Source organism: Vicia villosa, linkage group LG3 (genome assembly GCF_029867415.1).
Source record: "Vicia villosa cultivar HV-30 ecotype Madison, WI linkage group LG3, Vvil1.0, whole genome shotgun sequence".
In the NCBI taxonomy this organism is placed as follows: Eukaryota; Viridiplantae; Streptophyta; class Magnoliopsida; order Fabales; family Fabaceae; genus Vicia; species Vicia villosa.
The window spans coordinates 126,349,356-126,371,186 of NC_081182.1; the positions used below are offsets into that span (position 1 = coordinate 126,349,356).

Below are 21,831 nucleotides of genomic sequence, written 5' to 3' on the forward strand. Positions count from 1 at the left end.
CTCTCGTGAAGGTGAGGTGTTTAGCTTGACTCCTCGACACTTGTCTTGATATCTGACACTTGATTGAAGATGAAGAAATGAATTGCTACTAGCTTGCCCCAGCTTGCATGATCTCTTGAGATAGAACTTTGATAATGCTTGAATCATGGAGATGTGCAATGGTCTGCCCCAGTGTTGATCATGGAACGATTGCCCCAGATTGAAAGGAATTGTTCCACCAGATGGATGCTTCAAGTATTTGCCTTTGGATGACCAACCTTTGCCTTTGTAGGATTACTCGATGGAATTTCAATGTTGAACTTTCCTTGGTATCAAGTACTTACTTTCAATGTTAGAGACAATTCTGTTTTGAAAAGGATAATGAGAATGCAATGCACATGTTAATCTCAAGGAAAAGTTTTATTTGTCAAAATGTTGTACTGATACGAACACAAATGACACAGCAACATTAAGAGTCAGTTTTGACATGATTTTACAGTTTGTATGCTTTCGGAACGAACCCTGCTTCAACTAAGACTTTTGAGGGTTGTAACGTGGTCGGGTTCACGGTTTGAGAAAAAAGGATAAAGGCTCAAGTTCTACTTAACCCACCCCTTCTTCGTAATGTTCTCCAGTCCTACGTTCAGCTAGTTCGACACGAGTATTTACCTTTCAGGAAGGATTATGATGGATGAGGATCCTTTATGGCTTTGGCGGAGGTGGCAGCCACCCTTTGATGCTTTTGTCGATGGTCACAACAACTTGTCCCTTGGAGGATTTTTCTTTTGCTTTGCTTTTTGCTTTCTCTAACTTTTTCCTGGACAAAAAGTTTCTTTTGATTTTGGTTTTCGTTGTCCAGCGGGATATGCCCTAATTTTTGCCTAAGTCATTTGCTTCAAAGCTTTTCCTTCTTTTTGACTTAGCGGGCTATTGGTTCTTTCTTTTTTTGATCATTATTCATAACTTTCTTTTCATTCTTTTTGTCTCGTTCGGGAACAAGTTGTATGACTTTGGTGATTGACTTGATGAAAAGGTGGTGACTGCCTTCTTCTTGGTGAATGAGAGACATCCCTTACGGATTGTGCTCTTCTTTGTTGTGAGAGATAGAATAAGATTGATCCTCTGATGGAATACCTGAAAGTTGAGCGCTTGGTCGCACTAACTGAAGACTACCCTGCCCCTGGTTAAGATTGAGGGTTTCATTGTATTTTTTGAAAAGAAACTACTACTCCTTAGGCTCAAAGGGGTTTACGAAGGTTTCACTCCCTTATAACTCCGGTGTTTAGGAATTGAAACAATGCCTGTACATCGTTAGCAGGATCTTTGTTCCAAAAGCATACAATTAGTAGTTCATGTGTTTTTTGATTTTTCATCATTCTCCTTTTTTAATTGCTTAAGACAAATGAGTGAAGTATCAATGAATATAATGACAAAGATGAAATGATTTGAGAAAAACATGTATATTACATTATTTTTATTTATTCAAACAGAATGAATTTCTTACAATGAGAAGTACTTGATAACAACAAAAGTAATATAATTGAAAATACTAAAGAAATCTATACAATGGCAAGCTTGGCCTTATTCTAATGCAAATGAAATGTTCTCTGACAAACATAAAGTCTTCATGGTCCACTGGTGGAAGCTCCATTGTGAGGTGGCATGGGATTGTTGACCACATTAGGTGTCACAGGCGTGAATGTAATCTCTTTTGCGTCAAGCAGATCTTGCACTTTGTCTTTTAGAACTCTGCACTCTTCAGTAGTGTGACCAGATCCTCCTGAATGGAATTCACACTTAGAATTAATCTTGTAATTTGGAGGGAGGGGATCAGGAGGAGGCCTAGCTTCCGCTAATTTAATCAATTTGAGGTCGAGCAAGGTAGCGAGAAGTTGGCTATAAGACATTGGTATACGATCATACACCCTTTTAGGCCTATTCTGCCTCTGTTGACCTTGTCTTTGTTGATAACCTTGTTGTTGGAAGCCTTGTTGTTGTTGTTGTTGGACATATTGTTGATAAGGAACCCAAGGTTGTTGACCAACAAGTGCCACATAAGCTTGAGGAGCGGAGGCATTCACTTGATAGCAAGGAGCTTGATCCTGAGCATAAGCAGCGCTAGTCTCGCCTTCTTTCTTCTTGATGAAATTACCTTGAGGTTTCTTGTACCCATATTGATTTGCAGCAGCGGCATTGTTGGGATTCTGGATCTTACCAATTTTCAAGCCATTCTCAATTCTTTCACCAATCCTGACTAGATCGGAGAAACCAGAAGAAACACTACCCACCATCCTTTCATAATAGTGCCCTTGAAGAGTGTTCATGAACATATCGACCAATTCGGATTCAGAAAGTGGTGGATTAACCTGAGCAGCCATTTCTCTCCACCTTTGAGCATATTCTTTGAATGTCTCATTGGTCCTTTGCACTTGATTCTGTAGTTGCAACCTAGTTGGTGCCATGTCAATGTTGTATTGATATTGCTTGAGAAAAGCATCAGACAAATCCTTCCAAGATCGGATCCTATTACGCTCCAGGTTCATATACCAGTTCAAAGATGCCCCAGACAAGCTATCTTGAAAGCAATGGATGAGCAATGAGTCATTGTGGATGTGAGAAGCCATCTTACGACAATACATGATGATATGACTCTTTGGAAAACTTAGACCCTTGTACTTCTGAAAGTCGGGAGTCTTGAACTTGGGCGGAATAACCAGATTAGGAACTAGGCACATCTCTTCAGCATTCATTCCATAGGCACTAAAACCTTCAATAGCTCGAATCCTTTCCTCAAGAATTTGATACTTCTCGGCGGATCTCTCAACAGGTTGAGCTCTTTCAACAGTTGGTATTGGATGCATTTCTGGATTAGCAAACTGAAGACCACAGAAAGCAGGATAAGAAATCTCTGTATGAGGAGGTGGAGTAGGAAATGGGCAAGGAGGCCCAGTCACAGTTGGCACTCCAGAAGTCACAGGCATAGGTCCTACTTGGTGGGGAGCTCCAACAGTATTAGCAGGTATGGAGCTAAATGGCATCCCAAAAACAGCATTAGCAGGCCTTCGTCGATATTCAGGATTAGCATAAGGTTCCTCGACGGGTTCAATGACAACAGCTTGACTAACATCAGGTTGATTAGCAGGAACAGGGATCTCTTGCGCAACGGGAACCCTTTCAGCTCTTAAGGCTTGGATAGCTTCCAGAATAGCATCAACCTTGCCTTTCATTTGGTCCATCTCTTCTCGAATGGCAGCTTGATCTTGTTCGTAGTTCTCCATGATTCTTCTTCTGTGAGCTCTTGTCAGATATCGGTGTGGAGGAATCGTCTTGACTGATCTGAAGTGAGAGGAAGAATGGTAAGAGTCTTGGTGACCATGGATGCATATGCATGAATGCAAAAATGTTAATGAAGATGCAAATGTATCATAAATCAAAATCAAGGATCAAGGCCTCTTGGATAACAACTTCTCATGGACAATAAGATATGGTCGAACCCTCCAGATTTAGAGGTTCGACGTTGCTTTCTGGATAAACAGCTTGTGCATAAGTCAAAGATGGTCGAACCCTCAAGGTTCAGAGGTTCGACGTTGATTCTGGTAGATAACTGATGTAGAACTTGTGTATAAGTCAAAGATGGTCGAACCCTCCAGATTCAGAGGTTCGACGTTGATTATGATATATACTCTAAATGGGCATAGGGTGGGATGGAGGCTTGTTTTCCTGCAAAACAAAATTTTCCAACCCCTCTCACAGGTAGGATCTAATACAAGGTAGGTCGAAAGGTTGCCAGCGTTAACAATTCTCCTGAGACACCATCATCGTTGCAAATACATGCCAACGATGGTATCCCATTTGAACCTCAACTGGTCGTGGGTCTCATGATCGCAAACAAAACCTGACATTCTGTTGGCGTCATGACTATCCACTCTATCCTAGGTAGCCTAAGTATCACTCTGGCCTGGGTATTGGGCCTTTTACCTCATAGAAATCCCACCCAACCTGCAAACAGAGAAAATATGTGGCCCCCACGGGGACCCATAATATAGTCCAGAATGCGAGAAAATAAACATGATATGCGAGTAGTAAATAGTCATGATATGCAAGGCATAAAGAAATAAAGCAATAAAGCAGTAAAGCAATAAATCAATAAATGAACACCCAAAGAAAAGAAAGCAAACACAAGCTAGGATCGACTAAACTAGATCCCCAGCAGAGTCGCCAGCTGTCGCACGCTCGCGAAAATGTGAACAGAGTCGCCACCAATATATTTATCCCAAAGAGGGAAAGGAATATCAGAAAACCTAGAATAAGGAAAGGATAAGAAAAGGTCTTGCGACCAGAGATCGGGTAAGAAGTCGGTTACGCGAGGGGAAGGTACTAGCACCCCTCACGTCTGTGGTACTCCACAGGATCCACTTATGTTTGTTCTATTCTAAGGGTGTATAAATCTAAAGCTCAATTACTAAAGGAATGCATGCAAATGAAAGAAAAAGAAAACACGGGGAAAATAAGGTTTATAAATAATTGTGCTCGCTTAGGCCCCGCGACCCAATGCCTACGTATCCTTTTCAGGAATCAGAGCGCCGTAGTTCGGCTCTTTAGTTTTTGTTTGTTTTTGTGTTTTTTAGTGGACGGCGTTACATTCGCACTCCGCTGCTCGACCTCTGGAGTCTTAAGCTGGGAATGGAGGGAAATAACGTGTCCGATTAGGAGAAAGAATGCCCTGAAGGCAAGAGAAAGAATGCCTCGGAGGCAAGAGAGAGAAGAGAGAAAATTGGTTGGTGTTTTTATGTAACCTCATGATGAACAAAATCCAATACAAGGTTTCGCACCACTTCATTACTTTGTTTAGGTCTGAGCCTTTATTAAGTATTTTGAGATGTTTTTGATTGGTGATTTTTAAGGGGAATTAATCTGCGAGTTGAATCACATAGAATGTATGATGTCAGAGAAACAGATTAGGGAATGAATTCCACTCATTTCTCTACATAATCGAGAAACAGATTAGGGAATGAATTCCACTCATTTCTCTATTGATTAAGAAACAGATTAGGGAATGAATCCCACTCATTTCTCTAAGTAGTGATCGAGAAACAGATTAGGGAATTGATTCCACTCATTTCTCTTTCACCAAGTGTTCGAGAAACAGATTAGGGAATAAATCCCACTCGTTTCTCTCCCACTTTTAATGTGATTCGCCTCTTCCTTTATTAAGTACTTTAAAGTTGAAAGAGAAAAGAGACAAAACTAGCCTAAGATGAAAACTAGCCTAATATGATGGGAACCTCTAATTCCTAATGTTGTCATGGTTTCTACCTAATGGTTAGGAGCAAAAAGCGGCATGAAAATATAAGCATAAGCGGAGATCGAAATTACAAGTAAAAATACAAGTAGATAACGATACAAAAATTAGTGTAAAATGGCTAACATAAACACTTGAAAATATGGTACAAGACATGAAAGTGAACGATTCAAAATAGTGCAAAAAACGAATTTAAAGGACTATTATTTTGTTGATTTTTTATGACAAAGTACATGATTTTAATCAAGCAAAAAGAAATGAAATAAAAGCCTAAAACTATTATTTTTTAGTGATTATTATTCTATGTCAAAAATTAGTATTGAAGTTTAAAAGGATAGAAAATTAGCATTTTTATTACTAAGAGGAATAAAAAAAAAAAAGAAGAAGCTAATTAAAACACTAAATTTATTGATCAAAAATAGCATGGAACTGGGGGTGAAAATAGACATGGCAGTGGTGTTAATAGCAATGGGCGCAAGGCCCAGAGAATGGCCCATCAGAATTTTATTGCTGTAGAATTTTATGAAAGAACCAAAAATGGCGCAGTGGGCTCAGGGGTGTGAGAATAGCAATTCGGCCCATGGTTATGTTCATTTTTGTTATTGTTTTCAATCAAAGAAGAACAAGAGTCGGGCCTTCCAAGGGGTGTGAATCAGAATTCAGTGGCCCAAGGTTATTTGTGTTGATCCACTTAATTCAGGTTAATCACAATAATAATAATAAAACAAGTAATTGAATAATAATATTAAAACAAGTAATTGAAATGAAAAAGAAAAATTAAATTGGGATTTAGGGTTAGGTGTTGAGACCGTTCGAATTACTGAGTCTCTCTTCCTTCTCCTCATGAGCGGCTAATGGCGGCCGTACCTCCTTTACCGGCGAAAGCTCCTCCATCTCCGCCATGAGTCACGTTTCTCTTCATCTCAGATCCTTATCTCTCTTCTCCGACGTCTCAATTTCTTTCGACCTCTCTGCTTCTCTTATGAATCTCGCAGATGATTCGTGTTGCCGTGAAGTTACGATGCTGAGGAATTAATGAAATTGTTCAGACGCGGATGCAAAGCGTGTTACTCTGTAATGGCGAAGGTGTTGCGTTTCTTGATGAATTTGCCGTGAATTGAGCGATGGTTTTTTGATGCGAAGTATCAAAGATTCACGATGATATGGCGGTTTGGTTCAGAGATGTCGATGAAGATGATGAATCAAAGGAGACGGTTATGGTGATTTGAAGAGAAGAAGTATTGAAGGTCTGGTCGTGCGAAGGATTTGATGAGGATGATGATTGAGCGGTTGAAGTTTCGTGTTGAAGGTGAATGAGAGGGTGAAGGTTGATGAAAGACGAAGGCGTAGAGGATATGTGAAGACTGAGGAAACTGTGAACCTGAGTTCTGAAGGTGAATTCAATTCAGAGAAGTTTGGAGATTACAGGTAACTGTACCTTGCTTCAAGTTTTTGTTATGATTTTTCTTGATTCTGTTACTCGATTTCTTCTCCTCACTCTTCTGATCTCGTTTTGTTGATGATTATTGATGGATGAAGGTTCTTGGAGGTGGTTATGGTGAAGGAAGGTTCCGAGGAAGTTTGAAGAAGTTTTATGAATGGATTGAAGATGAGAGATGAAGATGGTGAGGTCTGAAGTGAAGTGAAAGTGAAGAGAGGATGATGATGAATCGTGGATGAGAGTGAAATCGTGGGAACCCCTGTGAAGAATGGTTCAGGTCTTGTTATATAGTTTGCAGGTTCAGGTGAGTTTCTCTTTGAATCTGTTAGGTAGTTATGTAACTGAATCGGTTATGGGTTAGAGACAGTTAGGTGAAAACTGAATTCTGTTTAAACTGTTTGTTAGGAATTGGTGATAATTCTGTTATGGTTAGGACTGTTATGTTAGGTTAACCGTTAGTTAGAAGTAAAAAGCGGTTATAACTATGCAGGGCTGGCTGATTGTGGTTTAGAAAGCTTGTTAGTAGTATGTTAAGAACTGTTAGTAAAAGAGGATTGTTGTGTAAAAATCAGTTAGTGGTTAGTTATGAATTGGTTAGGAGGTTATAAGTTTGTAACTGATTCCTGTTATATTGTTAATTCAGTTGGAGGGTGGTTAAGTAACTGTTAGTAAAAGGGTTAGCTAGGTATATACAAAACAGTGGGAAGGGTTATTTTGAATGTGTTTGGCTGCTGGTGAATGGTTTGAACTGCTGCAGGGTATGACTTTTTGGTCTGAACTGGGGCTTTTTCCTTTGTTTTATTGCTGCAAGTTCTGAATTGACGCAGGGTGTTTGGTTTAAATTCACTTGGCTTGCTGAACTGTTTTCCAGGCGTGAATGCATAGGCTTAATAGAGCTGTTAAAACTGATTTTTCTGTTAGTGAAATGCTGTTAGTTAGTTAGTTCTAGGATGTTGGGTGGTTAGTTATAAGTTGAAACTGAAATTGGTTAGAGTTGGTGCTGATTGTGTGTGAATTGTGTAGACTTTGTTCAAATCGAAGGGACAAAAAGGTTCTTGCAGTATGATACACCATGCCCTCTTATAAGAGCTTGCTGCTTGTAAACCGAATCAACACCATATTTTTGCTTGTAGTAGTCAGCACATGACTTGTATTCCAATATTGATGTAATTATCTTGCTGAAGTTTGATAGTTTGTTTTGCAGGCTTGGTTTATGGATGTGGCAGCTGGTTTGATTCCATTTGGTGTAGGTTTCGGATTTTGAAGTGAAGAAATACAAAGCTGATTTTTGTATGTGTTTATGCAGGGCACGGTTTTTGTGGTCCAAACATGATGAAGAATTGAAGAGAAATAGATATAGGTCTTAGGATTAGTGCAGACAAATACTGTTTGGTTTAAACTTGTATGGAGCTTAAAAACAAAGTTTATGTAATAACTTAATTCATTGTAATGTAATGATAATGTGACCGGAGTGGAACGGTTGAATAAAATGACATGGTCTCTCGGATATATATATATATATGTATATATATTGTATTGGAATGGTAAATTTGGATGTATGGATATTTATGAATGTGTGGACTCTTGGCTTCTTGTAATGAATTTGGATTTTTGTAGTTAATGAATGGATAGCATTTGTAATGATCTCGACTTCGGTTATGCATGGATCTTGAATGTGTATACATAAGTGTCGCTTTGAATAGGGTTTGGATAAGGGATGTTTGAATGGACAAAGCTTGGTTGGTGAACGAGATTATATGGACTTATTCTTCAAATGATAAGAAAATTTCTCCATTCTTTGGACATAATTTTCCAAGCCTTTCCCCTTTTCTAATTCTTGTACTTGTACCGAAAGAAATATACTCAACAGAATCAAGCCCATAACCTGTAATGAAAACCTTTTGAACAGACTGATGCCTGTAACATAACTTAATCCATCCAATTGAACCAATGCTCCTAACTAGAATACCAGTAAGATCATCAGGCCTAAGGAAATAAACCCTGCACCTCTCGTAGCTAGACATCCTCTGATCACATGCCTATCACAACCTTGATTGGAAGTCGAGCATCTTCTCTTTGAGGAAATAACTATGCTTGTGCCAAACCTATGTGAGATCTTGACTTTCTCTCTGATCCTCAATCCTAAGTCAAGTTTATTGATTAAATGAATGCATGAGTGTTAGATGACCTAAAATACGAATGAAATGAGGTATGTGAGCCAATTAAGAATAAAATCAGATGGGCAAATTTTGGGGTGCAACAGCTGCCCCTATTTAATCATCTTAGACCTGAAGGTGAGATTGGTGCTAGCCTTTCGATCATTCAAGGTAGAAGAAGATTAAATACCAAGTGAACCTAAAAATTTGCCTGAAAAAGGGATGAAATCCACTGGGGAAAAGATGGTGTCAGCTCCATTGAGGAATAATGTATCAATTCTGGATTGATCAAACTAACTCCGGGTTAAAAGTGAAATAAAATTCAACTCTGGGTTGAAAAAAGAAAATTAGGTCAACTCTGGGTCGAAGAATAAAGGGGAATCAACTCTGGGTTGGACAAGAGGTGAACATCAACTCTGGGTTGAGAATGGAAGGAGAAATCAGTATCGGTGGGACAAGATATAGGCATCAACTCTGGGTTGAGATAGAAAGTAAGGATATCAACTCTGGGTTGAAAACAAGATACAGACATCAACTCTGGGTTGAGAGAAAGTAATTCAACTCTGGGTTGAAAGGGGAAGGATGAACAATTAGAAATAATCGTCAACTCTGGGTTGAGTGGGAATAGACAAAAGATAACCGTCAACTCTGGGTTGAGTGGGAACAGAAAAAAGATGACCGTCAACTCTGGGTTGAGTGGGAACAGAAAAGAGATGACCGTCAACTCTGGGTTGAGTGGGAAAAGGATAGTCAATTCTGGATTGAACAAAGGATAACCGTCAACTCTGGGTTGAGTGGGAAAAGGAAAAAGATAGTCGTCAACTCTGGGTTGAGTGGGAAAGAAAAAAAGATAATTGTCAACTCTGGGTTGAGTGAGAATAGACAAAAGATAACCGTCAACTCTGGGTTGAAGGGGAAAGAAAAATAAGATAACAGTCAACTCTGGGTTGAGTGGGAAGGAGAAATCAATTCTGGATTGAATAAAAGATATCCGTCAACTCTGGGTTGAATGGGAAAGAATCAATTCTGGATTGAATAAAGGATGACCGTCAACTCTAGGTTGAGAGAAAAACAAAAGATGATCGTCAACTCTGGGTTGAGTGGGGAAAAGGAATTAATCAATTCTGGATTGAATAAGAGATAACCATCAACTCTGGGTTGAGGAAAAAAGAATCAATTCTGGATCGAACAAGAGACAACCGTCAACTCTGAGTCGAGTGGGAAAAGGCAAGGTCAACTCTGGGTCGAAGAAAGAATAACCGTCAACTCTGGGTTGGGTAAAAGATATAATTAACTCGGGTTTAAAAGATGAAAGGAGAGTCGACTCTGGGTTGAACACAAAAACATCAACTCTGGGTTGAAGAAAGATGAACATGATTGACTTTGGGAGATGATACCACAATGGTAACTCTGAGTGATCCAGTGGAATATCAATTTGAATACTTTGTAAGGACCTCATCTGATGAGTAAATTGGCTTATGCTTCATATGCAAATGTTTGATTTATTCTATGCACTTCTGGAGATGCAATGCTATGGATTCTATATGCAGTGTATTGATTGATTTGATCAGGGTTTCTGCTTCGCGTGGAATAGATTAGGTGGGGTTCGGAAACTCTACTTGATTCACGATAGGGTGGATGCCCCTGTACTATTGATGATTGGATCATGTGGGAGAAATTATAACGAGAATGCAATGATATGCATGATGTATGTATGATTATGAATGGAATGATTATCTCCAAGATACCAGGAATGGATGGAGAGTGCCTTTGTAGAAATGTCATAGCTCTCGTGAAGGTGAGGTGTTTAGCTTGACTCCTCGACACTTGTCTTGATATCTGACACTTGATTGAAGATGAAGAAATGAATTGCTACTAGCTTGCCCCAGCTTGCATGATCTCTTGAGATAGAACTTTGATAATGCTTGAATCATGGAGATGTGCAATGGTCTGCCCCAATGTTGATCATGGAACGATTGCCCCAGATTGAAAGGAATTGTTCCACCAGATGGATGCTTCAAGTATTTGCCTTTGGATGACCAACCTTTGCCTTTGTAGGATTACTCGATGGAATTTCAATGTTGAACTTTCCTTGGTATCAAGTACTTACTTTCAATGTTAGAGACAATTCTGTTTTGAAAAGGATAATGAGAATGCAATGCACATGTTAATCTCAAGGAAAAGTTTTATTTGTCAAAATGTTGTACTGATACGAACACAAATGACACAGCAACATTAGGAGTCAGTTTTGACATGATTTTACAGTTTGTATGCTTTCGGAACGAACCCTGCTTCAACTAAGACTTTTGAGGGTTATAACGTGGTCGAGTTCACAGTTTGAGAAAAAAGGATAAAGGCTCAAGTTCTACTTAACCCCCCTTCTTCGTAATGTTCTCCAGTCCTACGTTCAGCTAGTTCGACACGAGTATTTACCTTTCAGGAAGGATTGTGATGGATGAGGATCCTTTATGGCTTTGGCGGAGGTGGCAGCCACCCTTTGGTGCTTTTGTCGATGGTCACAACAACTTGTCCCTTGGAGGATTTTTCTTTTGCTTTGCTTTTTGCTTTCTCTAACTTTTTCCTGGACAAAAAGTTTCTTTTGATTTTGGTTTTCGTTGTCCAGCGGGATATGCCCTAATTTTTGCCTAAGTCATTTGCTTCAAAGCTTTTCCTTCTTTTTGACTTAGCGGGCTATTGGTTCTTTCTTTTTTTGATCATGATTCATAACTTTCTTTTCATTCTTTTTGTCTCGTTCGGGAACAAGTTGTATGACTTTGGTGATTGACTTGATGAAAAGGTGGTGACTGCCTTCTTCTTGGTGAATGAGAGACATCCCTTACGGATTGTGCTCTTCTTTGTTGTGAGAGATAGAATAAGATTGATCCTCTGATGGAATACCTGAAAGTTGAGCGCTTGGTCGCACTAACTGAAGACTACCCTGCCCCTGGTTAAGATTGAGGGTTTCATTGTATTTTTTGAAAAGAAACTACTACTCCTTAGGCTCAAAGGGGTTTACGAAGGTTTCACTCCCTTATAACTCCGGTGTTTAGGAATTGAAACAATGCCTGTACATCGTCAGCAGGATCTTTGTTCCAAAAGCATACAATTAGTAGTTCATGTGTTTTTTGATTTTTCATCATTCTCCTTTTTTAATTGCTTAAGACAAATGAGTGAAGTATCAATGAATATAATGACAAGGATGAAATGATTTGAGAAAAACATGTATATTACATTATTTTTATTTATTCAAACAGAATGAATTTCTTACAATGAGAAGTACTTGATAACAACAAAAGTAATATAATTGAAAATACTAAAGAAATCTATACAATGGCAAGCTTGGCCTTATTCTAATGCAAATGAAATGTTCTCTGACAAACATAAAATCTTCATGGTCCACTGGTGGAAGCTCCATTGTGAGGTGGCATGGGATTGTTGACCACATTAGGTGTCACAGGCGTGAATGTAATCTCTTTTGCGTCAAGCAGATCTTGCACTTTGTCTTTTAGAACTCTGCACTCTTCAGTAGTGTGACTAGATCCTCCTGAATGGAATTCACACTTAGAATTAATCTTGTAATTTGGAGGGAGGGGATCAGGAGGAGGCCTAGCTTCCGCTAATTGAATCAATTTGAGGTCGAGCAAGGTAGCGAGAAGTTGTCTATAAGACATTGGTATACGATCATACACCCTTTTAGGCCTATTCTGCCTCTGTTGACCTTGTCTTTGTTGATAACCTTGTTGTTGGAAGCCTTGTTGTTGTTGTTGGACATATTGTTGATAAGGAACCCAAGGTTGTTGACCAACAAGTGCCACATAAGCTTGAGGAGCGGAGGCATTCACTTGATAGCAAGGAGCTTGATCCTGAGCATAAGCAGCGCTAGTCTCGCCTTCTTTCTTCTTGATGAAATTACCTTGAGGTTTCTTGTACCCATATTGATTTGCAGCAGCGGCATTGTTGGGATTCTGGATCTTACCAATTTTCAAGCCATTCTCAATTCTTTCACCAATCCTGACTAGATCGGAGAAACCAGAAGAAACACTACCCACCATCCTTTCATAATAGTGTCCTTGAAGAGTGTTCATGAACATATCGACCAATTCGGATTCAGAAAGTGGTGGATTAACCTGAGCAGCCATTTCTCTCCACCTTTGAGCATATTCTTTGAATGTCTCATTGGTCCTTTGCGCTTGATTCTGTAGTTGCAACCTAGTTGGTGCCATGTCAATGTTGTATTGATATTGCTTGAGAAAAGCATCAGACAAATCCTTCCAAGATCGGATCCTATTACGCTCCAGGTTCATATACCAGTTCAAAGATGCCCCAGACAAGCTATCTTGAAAGCAATGGATGAGCAATGACTCATTGTGGATGTGAGAAGCCATCTTACGACAATACATGATGATATGACTCTTTGGATAACTTAGACCCTTGTACTTCTGAAAGTCGGGAGTCTTGAACTTGGGCGGAATAACCAGATTAGGAACTAGGCACATCTCTTCAGCATTCATTCCATAGGCACTAATACCTTCAATAGCTCGAATCCTTTCCTCAAGAATTTGATACTTCTCGGCGGATCTCTCAACAGGTTGAGCTCTTTCAACAGTTGGTATTGGATGCATTTCTGGATTAGCAAACTGAAGACCACAGAAAGCAGGATAAGGAATCTCTGTATGAGGAGGTGGAGTAGGAAATGGGCAAGGAGGCCCAGTCACAGTTGGCACTCCAGAAGTCACAGGCATAGGTCCTACTTGGTGGGGAGCTCCAACAGTATTAGCAGGTATGGAGCTAAATGGCATCCCAAAAACAGCATTAGCAGGCCTTCGTCGATATTCAGGATTAGCATAAGGTTCCTCGACGGGTTCCATGACAACAGCTTGACTAACATCAGGTTGATTAGCAGGAACAGGGATCTCTTGCGCAACGGGAACCCTTTCAGCTCTTAAGGCTTGGATAGCTTCCAGAATAGCATCAACCTTGCCTTTCATTTGGTCCATCTCTTCTCGAATGGCAGCTTGATCTTGTTCGTAGTTCTCCATGATTCTTCTTCTGTGAGCTCTTGTCAGATATCGGTGTGGAGGAATCGTCTTGACTGATCTGAAGTGAGAGGAAGAATGGTAAGAGTCTTGGTGACCATGGATGCATATGCATGAATGCAAAAATGTTAATGAAGATGCAAATGTATCATAAATCAAGATCAAGGATCAAGGCCTCTTGGATAACAACTTCTCATGGACAATAAGATATGGTCGAACCCTCCAGATTTAGAGGTTCGACGTTGCTTTCTGGATAAACAGCTTGTGCATAAGTCAAAGATGGTCGAACCCTCAAGGTTCAGAGGTTCGACGTTGATTCTGGTAGATAACTGATGTAGAACTTGTGTATAAGTCAAAGATGGTCGAACCCTCCAGATTCAGAGGTTCGACGTTGATTATGATATATACTCTAAATGGGCATAGGGTGGGATGGAGGCTTGTTTTCCTGCAAAACAAAATTTTCCAACCCCTCTCACAGGTAGGATCTAATACAAGGTAGGTCGAAAGGTTGCCAGCGTTAACAGTTCTCCTGAGACACCATCATCGTTGCAAATACATGCCAACGATGGTATCCCATTTGAACCTCAACTGGTCGTGGGTCTCATGATCGCAATCAACAAAACCTGACATTCTGTTGGCGTCATGACTATCCACTCTATCCTAGGTAGCCTAAGTATCACTCTGGCCTGGGTATTGGGCCTTTTACCTCATAGAAATCCCATCTAACCTGCAAACAGAGAAAATATGTGGCCCCCACGGGGACCCATAATATAGTCCAGAATGCGAGAAAATAAACATGATATGCGAGCAGTAAATAGTCATGATATGCAAGGCATAAAGAAATAAAGCAATAAAGCAGTAAAGCAATAAATCAATAAATGAACACCCAAAGAAAAGAAAGCAAACACAAGCTAGGATCGACTAAACTAGATCCCCAGCAGAGTCGCCAGCTGTCGCACGCTCGCGAAAATGTGAACAGAGTCGCCACCAATATATTTATCCCAAAGAGGGAAAGGAATATCAGAAAACCTAGAATAAGGAAAGGATAAGAAAAGGTCTTGCGACCAGAGATCGGGTAAGAAGTCGGTTACGCGAGGGGAAGGTACTAGCACCCCTCACGTCTGTGGTACTCCACAGGATCCACTTATGTTTGTTCTATTCTAAGGGTGTATAAATCTAAAGCTCAATTACTAAAGGAATGCATGCAAATGAAAGAAAAAGAAAACACGGGGAAAATAAGGTTTATAAATAATTGTGCTCGCTTAGGCCCCGCGACCCAATGCCTACGTATCCTTTTCAGGAATCAGAGCGCCGTAGTTCGGCTCTTTAGTTTTTGTTTGTTTTTGTGTTTTTTAGTGGACGGCGTTACATTCGCACTCCGCTGCTCGACCTCTGGAGTCTTAAGCTGGGAATGGAGGGAAATAACGTGTCCGATTAGGAGAAAGAATGCCCTGAAGGCAAGAGAAAGAATGCCTCGGAGGCAAGAGAGAGAAGAGAGAAAATTGGTTGGTGTTTTTATGTAACCTCATGATGAACAAAATCCAATACAAGGTTTCGCACCACTTCATTACTTTGTTTAGGTCTGAGCCTTTATTAAGTATTTTGAGATGTTTTTGATTGGTGATTTTTAAGGGGAATTAATCTGCGAGTTGAATCACATAGAATGTATGATGTCAGAGAAACAGATTAGGGAATGAATTCCACTCATTTCTCTACATAATCGAGAAACAGATTAGGGAATGAATTCCACTCATTTCTCTATTGATTAAGAAACAGATTAGGGAATGAATCCCACTCATTTCTCTAAGTAGTGATCGAGAAACAGATTAGGGAATTGATTCCACTCATTTCTCTTTCACCAAGTGTTCGAGAAACAGATTAGGGAATAAATCCCACTCGTTTCTCTCCCACTTTTAATGTGATTCGCCTCTTCCTTTATTAAGTACTTTAAAGTTGAAAGAGAAAAGAGACAAAACTAGCCTAAGATGAAAACTAGCCTAATATGATGGGAACCTCTAATTCCTAATGTTGTCATGGTTTCTACCTAATGGTTAGGAGCAAAAAGCGGCATGAAAATATAAGCATAAGCGGAGATCGAAATTACAAGTAAAAATACAAGTAGATAACGATACAAAAATTAGTGTAAAATGGCTAACATAAACACTTGAAAATATGGTACAAGACATGAAAGTGAACGATTCAAAATAGTGCAAAAAACGAATTTAAAGGACTATTATTTTGTTGATTTTTTATGACAAAGTACATGATTTTAATCAAGCAAAAAGAAATGAAATAAAAGCCTAAAACTATTATTTTTTAGTGATTATTATTCTATGTCAAAAATTAGTATTGAAGTTTAAAAGGATAGAAAATTAGCATTTTTATTACTAAGAGGAATAACAAAAAAAAAGAAGAAGCTAATTAAAACACTAAATTTATTGATCAAAAATAGCATGGAACTGGGGGTGAAAATAGACATGGCAGTGGTGTTAATAGCAATGGGCGCAAGGCCCAGAGAATGGCCCATCAGAATTTTATTGCTGTAGAATTTTATGAAAGAACCAAAAATGGCGCAGTGGGCTCAGGGGTGTGAGAATAGCAATTCGGCCCATGGTTATGTTCATTTTTGTTATTGTTTTCAATCAAAGAAGAACAAGAGTCGGGCCTTCCAAGGGGTGTGAATCAGAATTCAGTGGCCCAAGGTTATTTGTGTTGATCCACTTAATTCAGGTTAATCACAATAATAATAATAAAACAAGTAATTGAATAATAATATTAAAACAAGTAATTGAAATGAAAAAGAAAAATTAAATTGGGATTTAGGGTTAGGTGTTGAGACCGTTCGAATTACTGAGTCTCTCTTCCTTCTCCTCATGAGCGGCTAATGGCGGCCGTACCTCCTTTACCGGCGAAAGCTCCTCCATCTCCGCCATGAGTCACGTTTCTCTTCATCTCAGATCCTTATCTCTCTTCTCCGACGTCTCAATTTCTTTCGACCTCTCTGCTTCTCTTATGAATCTCGCAGATGATTCGTGTTGCCGTGAAGTTACGATGCTGAGGAATTAATGAAATTGTTCAGACGCGGATGCAAAGCGTGTTACTCTGTAATGGCGAAGGTGTTGCGTTTCTTGATGAATTTGCCGTGAATTGAGCGATGGTTTTTTGATGCGAAGTATCAAAGATTCACGATGATATGGCGGTTTGGTTCAGAGATGTCGATGAAGATGATGAATCAAAGGAGACGGTTATGGTGATTTGAAGAGAAGAAGTATTGAAGGTCTGGTCGTGCGAAGGATTTGATGAGGATGATGATTGAGCGGTTGAAGTTTCGTGTTGAAGGTGAATGAGAGGGTGAAGGTTGATGAAAGACGAAGGCGTAGAGGATATGTGAAGACTGAGGAAACTGTGAACCTGAGTTCTGAAGGTGAATTCAATTCAGAGAAGTTTGGAGATTACAGGTAACTGTACCTTGCTTCAAGTTTTTGTTATGATTTTTCTTGATTCTGTTACTCGATTTCTTCTCCTCACTCTTCTGATCTCGTTTTGTTGATGATTATTGATGGATGAAGGTTCTTGGAGGTGGTTATGGTGAAGGAAGGTTCCGAGGAAGTTTGAAGAAGTTTTATGAATGGATTGAAGATGAGAGATGAAGATGGTGAGGTCTGAAGTGAAGTGAAAGTGAAGAGAGGATGATGATGAATCGTGGATGAGAGTGAAATCGTGGGAACCCCTGTGAAGAATGGTTCAGGTCTTGTTATATAGTTTGCAGGTTCAGGTGAGTTTCTCTTTGAATCTGTTAGGTAGTTATGTAACTGAATCGGTTATGGGTTAGAGACAGTTAGGTGAAAACTGAATTCTGTTTAAACTGTTTGTTAGGAATTGGTGATAATTCTGTTATGGTTAGGACTGTTATGTTAGGTTAACCGTTAGTTAGAAGTAAAAAGCGGTTATAACTATGCAGGGCTGGCTGATTGTGGTTTAGAAAGCTTGTTAGTAGTATGTTAAGAACTGTTAGTAAAAGAGGATTGTTGTGTAAAAATCAGTTAGTGGTTAGTTATGAATTGGTTAGGAGGTTATAAGTTTGTAACTGATTCCTGTTATATTGTTAATTCAGTTGGAGGGTGGTTAAGTAACTGTTAGTAAAAGGGTTAGCTAGGTATATACAAAACAGTGGGAAGGGTTATTTTGAATGTGTTTGGCTGCTGGTGAATGGTTTGAACTGCTGCAGGGTATGACTTTTTGGTCTGAACTGGGGCTTTTTCCTTTGTTTTATTGCTGCAAGTTCTGAATTGACGCAGGGTGTTTGGTTTAAATTCACTTGGCTTGCTGAACTGTTTTCCAGGCGTGAATGCATAGGCTTAATAGAGCTGTTAAAACTGATTTTTCTGTTAGTGAAATGCTGTTAGTTAGTTAGTTCTAGGATGTTGGGTGGTTAGTTATAAGTTGAAACTGAAATTGGTTAGAGTTGGTGCTGATTGTGTGTGAATTGTGTAGACTTTGTTCAAATCGAAGGGACAAAAAGGTTCTTGCAGTATGATACACCATGCCCTCTTATAAGAGCTTGCTGCTTGTAAACCGAATCAACACCATATTTTTGCTTGTAGTAGTCAGCACATGACTTGTATTCCAATATTGATGTAATTATCTTGCTGAAGTTTGATAGTTTGTTTTGCAGGCTTGGTTTATGGATGTGGCAGCTGGTTTGATTCCATTTGGTGTAGGTTTCGGATTTTGAAGTGAAGAAATACAAAGCTGATTTTTGTATGTGTTTATGCAGGGCACGGTTTTTGTGGTCCAAACATGATGAAGAATTGAAGAGAAATAGATATAGGTCTTAGGATTAGTGCAGACAAATACTGTTTGGTTTAAACTTGTATGGAGCTTAAAAACAAAGTTTATGTAATAACTTAATTCATTGTAATGTAATGATAATGTGACCGGAGTGGAACGGTTGAATAAAATGACATGGTCTCTCGGATATATATATATATATGTATATATATTGTATTGGAATGGTAAATTTGGATGTATGGATATTTATGAATGTGTGGACTCTTGGCTTCTTGTAATGAATTTGGATTTTTGTAGTTAATGAATGGATAGCATTTGTAATGATCTCGACTTCGGTTATGCATGGATCTTGAATGTGTATACATAAGTGTCGCTTTGAATAGGGTTTGGATAAGGGATGTTTGAATGGACAAAGCTTGGTTGGTGAACGAGATTATATGGACTTATTCTTCAAATGATAAGAAAATTTCTCCATTCTTTGGACATAATTTTCCAAGCCTTTCCCCTTTTCTAATTCTTGTACTTGTACCGAAAGAAATATACTCAACAGAATCAAGCCCATAACCTGTAATGAAAACCTTTTGAACAGACTGATGCCTGTAACATAACTTAATCCATCCAATTGAACCAATGCTCCTAACTAGAATACCAGTAAGATCATCAGGCCTAAGGAAATAAACCCTGCACCTCTCGTAGCTAGACATCCTCTGATCACATGCCTATCACAACCTTGATTGGAAGTCGAGCATCTTCTCTTTGAGGAAATAACTATGCTTGTGCCAAACCTATGTGAGATCCTGACTTTCTCTCTGATCCTCAATCCTAAGTCAAGTTTATTGATTAAATGAATGCATGAGTGTTAGATGACCTAAAATACGAATGAAATGAGGTATGTGAGCCAATTAAGAATAAAATCAGATGGGCAAATTTTGGGGTGCAACACACGCGTCCTTTTAAAGAATGGATAAGACCAAAATAGAATTATGAGCCTTATTTTGAATTTGCCTTTGTCGAACTCCTGTCCGAGATATTCCAAAAAAATATTATAAGTCCTAGTGTAATATCATTTCGCCAGTATGAAAACCCCTCGAAACAAATCCTAGTCGAAGAACGTTACTTGTCTTTCTCTTCGAAATTAGTTTGTCTATTTCAAATATTTCCCTACGTTTTATTAGGACATCTCATACCTTATGGAGCGTCAAAAATTACAGCTAACAGAGGGCTAAATGGAAGTCCCGCCCAAGTAGGTAAAAACGCCTCGCCTGAGGGGCTTATAGTCTCATCAGCCAGGCTACATACAATTCTACCCGAGAGACTTATATTTCCCAAATAATTATACTCTTGCCTGAGAGACTCTAATAGTCTCGTCAGTCGGACTATGTATATTTTGTCTGAAAAACTTAAATTCTCCGGGCTAAATTAAATCCTCACATGAGGGACTTAGTGCCTCCTCGGGCGCGACAAAATTCAAGGGTCACGCCTAAGAGACGCGATAAATATCCAGCCCGAGAGACTTGATAATCAGTCTTTCTCGAGGGCTGTATAGAAGTCCCATCCAAGTAGGTCAAAATGCATCACCTTAGAGATTCATAGTCTAATCATTCAGACTATGTATAATTCTTCTTGAGGGACTTAGATTCCTCAAGATAATTATACTCTCGCCTGATGGGCTTAGTTTCTCCTCGGGCAGGAAAAAACTCAAGAGTCGCACCTAAAGAGGTACGACCCATATCTATCCTGAGAGACTTAATAATAAGTCTTGGTAGAGGGCTCGATGGAAGTCTCGCACAAGTAGGTCAAATGCGTCGCCTGAAGGACTTATAGTCTCATCAGCTGGGCTATGTACAAATCTACCTAAGGGACTTAGATTCCTCGGGATAATTATATTCTCGCTTGAGGGATTTAGTATCTCCTCGGACGAGATAAAACTCAAAGGTCACGCTTAAAGAAGCGCGATAGATGTCTAGCCAAAAAGACTTGATAACAAGTATTGTCAGACGGCTCGATGAAAGTCTCGTCCAAGTGGGTCAAGTGCCTCGCTTGGGGACCTATAGTCCCATCAATTGGGCTACGTGCAATTTTTCCTAAGGAACTCAGATTCCCAAGAATAATTATACTATCTCTTGAGCAAGTTAGCTAAAAGACCTCAAGAGAGAAAACCACTAGTTCTCGGAACGCTCTATAAGTGGAAAGACACTTTATCTTTTACCAAAGGCCTCGTACCTGAGGGGCCATGTTGTGTTAAATTTTCAAAGAGGCTCTCCTAGGACGATGCCCTTGGACTTCCCTAGAAAAGGCGACGATGAAAGGTTGTTCGAAGGGATGCATCACTTGCCATGTAGTCTTCCCTCGCTCTTATGTGAGAAACGAGACATAAGACATTTCTGGGGTGGAGAGAAAGTCAACGTCATTAAGTGAATCACAACTCCCTTGGAAATAGGAATTCAACTCTCCATTGTTGACTAAGTGTGTGGAAGCCCTTTTCGAGAAAACCCTAGGCCATAAAGACCCCTATAAATACATAGTCTCTCAAGGAGAATACATTCCCCAATTAATACACACTCTCACACCCTAAGGAGCACAACACTCACTACGGTGTTAACACACACCGCCAAAGATTGTATGCTTGGTGCCAAGCATCACTGGCCATTAACAGAAGCTCTCACCTCACGTGAGCAGCTCTTCTATATTACCTAAAAACACCACCGTACAGAGCTTTTTGTCGTCATGGACAAGCCCTCACTATATATATTATAAACTTACTAAGGCCTCTGAGTCTCTCTGTCCTTGCAGGGAGAACACACACTTGTACTTTTTGACCGATAATATATATAGTGAGAATGTGTAAGTTATATGAGAATGAATAAAAATCATCGTATTTAAAAAAAAAAAAGTGGAGATTAAACTGTGATTTTTATTGAATCACATGTCAAAAATTTTAAAAATTTTATGAGGAAAGAAAAATCACATTTAAACTTAATTTTTCAAAATAGTATCTAAAATAATATTTCAAAAAAACATTTAAACTAATAATAACTTAATTTTTTTTATAATACTATATATATCATTTAGAAAAAACACTCTATAAATTTAAATCTTAACAAATAAAGTTTTCAAAGTCTTTAA

The 21,831-nt window shown here is 39.2% G+C and overlaps 2 long non-coding RNA genes across 2 annotated transcripts; both read left to right on the top strand.

Annotated features, from left to right (window-relative positions):
- Nucleotides 1–6,047: 6,047 nt before the first annotated feature.
- Nucleotides 6,048–8,212, top strand: LOC131656632 (uncharacterized). The gene is made up of 3 exons (XR_009300207.1): nt 6,048–6,709; nt 6,821–7,026; nt 7,927–8,212. It is a non-coding gene; the product is annotated as an uncharacterized LOC131656632 (long non-coding RNA).
- Nucleotides 8,213–16,710: 8,498 nt separating this feature from the next.
- Nucleotides 16,711–18,875, top strand: LOC131656633 (uncharacterized). Its single transcript, XR_009300208.1, has 3 exons — nt 16,711–17,372; nt 17,484–17,689; nt 18,590–18,875. It is a non-coding gene; the product is annotated as an uncharacterized LOC131656633 (long non-coding RNA).
- Nucleotides 18,876–21,831: the final 2,956 nt, after the last annotated feature.